Source organism: Camelina sativa, chromosome 11 (assembly GCF_000633955.1).
Source record: "Camelina sativa cultivar DH55 chromosome 11, Cs, whole genome shotgun sequence".
Taxonomy (NCBI): Eukaryota; Viridiplantae; Streptophyta; class Magnoliopsida; order Brassicales; family Brassicaceae; genus Camelina; species Camelina sativa.
The window spans coordinates 8,530,620-8,533,168 of record NC_025695.1 but is presented as its reverse complement, the minus strand read 5'-3'; positions in this window follow the sequence as shown (position 1 = coordinate 8,533,168).

Sequence of the window (2,549 nt, the reverse complement as noted above, 5' to 3'; positions counted from 1 at the left end):
TTTTTTTTTTTTTTGTGGGCAAACAAAGATTTCAGTAACCAGAAAGGACAGAGTTACACTCCATTACAGGAGGAAAAACAGGGAGTTAAGAAGACACAGCTCATGTGGTTGACAAAAAGGATACAGCTCATGTACATATTAGTAATTGGAGACAATATTAATTAAAAGCTTAAGCTTTTTTTTTGTATCTGTATGTATCTACGCAATGTACATATCCATTGCGAGACTTTTCAAAGTATATAAAAGCTTTCGATCTGTAGATGTGTGGATAAGTGAAGTCTTGTTGGGTTGACCTGTTGCATAACTGGATTAGATATAGATATAAGGATCTGTTAAACATACTAATGCAAATATATGTATGAATAATCTTTCACGACCATGCATATATTGTATGCTCCTGATCCAAGTCCAACAACAATAATTTTTCAGTACATGCGCATGTATTTTATGAACTAGATCTGTAAGACTATAACTAATAAAAGGAAAAAGTTTCCATTCCTTTTTATTGTAAAAAAAAAAAAGGAAAAATAAAGTGGAACAATGTGTTGAAAAGTTGTACGACGAAAAGGAATATGCATTATTGTATAGTGAAGGTTAATTTACGTATGTGTGTGCCGCTAATCCATATAATCGTAAAAAGGCAAATCTTAAAGTAATTTTCAAAGTCAAAGTCAAAGAGTAGATTTTTATTTATTTTTGGGGGCAAAAAAGAGTAGATATTTATAGTTCGCAAAGTAAAGAGAAATCCTTCTATTTTAGTCGCCGTCATATGTTTTATTACTATGGCTGCTTGACTTTTGTCATATCGATTAGGAGAAGAATAATGAATAGAGTCGACGATACATGTCCACCAAAACCAATGGATTCATAAAATATACTTACTATATATCAAATTATCAACCATTCGTTTAATTTGTCAAACATGACAAATTGAAAATCTGAAAAGTACGAATCGATAGATTGCCATTTACGTAATTATGAATCTTCCGGTTGATTGACGACATACAGTGGCAGTGCCAATTATCTTTAAAATTGTATTTTATAAATAGTGATATTCAATAAAATAAAAATAAATGGACACGAAGAAAACATATATAACAAGTTATATGGAGCAAATATGAAGAAAAAAACTAAACAAACCGTCATCTATTTTTGTTTCTGGAGGTTTAATACTCCGTCTTTTTTTTACTAGAATAATATTTTCTTCGAAGAAAACTTATGTTACAATTAACCCCTTTTTTAATTTTTTTTTAAATTTTATACGCTCTCCGCCGTCTCACCGTTAAACACCAGCGCTCCACATATTAACATTCTCTTCGTACTTCCTCCAATAACAACCTCCGGCGCCACGTAATACGGTGCCCCCACGACTATCTCTGTCGTCTCTCACAGAGCTTAACTCCGCCGCTTACAAGATCGACCAAGACGTTGTCCGGTTTCACATCCCGGTGAACGACGCCGCACCGGTGACAATGAGCAAGCACGCGGAGGATCTTTTCGCATACGAGGATTAGGATAACCTTCCCCCGGCGGAGATCAACCGATCGTATATCGTCATCGATGGATCGAGGATCCTCTGTTTCGGGGAAATAATAATAATTTAAAGAAAAAGCTTTTTGGATAGTCAGATATCTGAGGTTGCGTCTTTAGCCAATTCGGACCACGGGTCGTCGTCGTCGTCAAGGCATAATGAAGAAGCTGGGGTGGTTGCTCACAGAGTTTCTTTCGAGTTGACTGGTGAAGATGTTGCACGTTGTCTTGCAAGCAAGCTAAACCGATCCGGTTCACATGAAAAACCGAGCGGGGAACACTTGAGACCACTAAACGGATGTAAAACGTCGGGAGAAACAGAGAGCGAACAGAGTCAGAAACTAAGATCGTTTTCGTTAGGCTCGAGCAAAGAATTCAAGTTTGATAACACTGAAGAGGAAGAGACGATAGAGAAAGTTAGATCAGAGTGGTGGGCCAATGAGAAGGTCGCCGGAAAAGGGGATCATAGTCCAGCAAACAGTTGGACTTTCTTCCCGGTGTAACGGTCTGGATTCACTTGACATATTTTACCCAAACAAAAAAAAGTCTTAATATTATACTGAATACTAAAAAAGTCTATCATATAAAATACCTGGTCTTGACTCTTTATGATATAGACTTATCATTGACAGCAACAACACAAACTGTATTCTTATCATAAAACTATAAATTTCTTCTCTTTATTGATGTCATTCTTCCGCTGAATTACATTTTTAAGTTGGCTAAATTAGTTCTCTTGATTTACAGTGATTTGATAACCAATACTTTGAGCCAACACCAAGGCGATTCAAATTTGTATCCGAGTGGCAAGAGAGCTCTATATGCGGTGTGTTTGAGAAATAAATTTATTACACAAAAAAATCAGAGAACCCATTTCAAAGTTTCAAATTTAAACCCTCGCGATGGGAAAAAGGTCAACAAAATAACAAATCAATTTCTTTCTATCGAGAGCAAACAAGTAAAAAAAAGAATGGAAAGACTCTTAAAATGGGAAAAAATCTCTCTAAAAGCAAAAAACA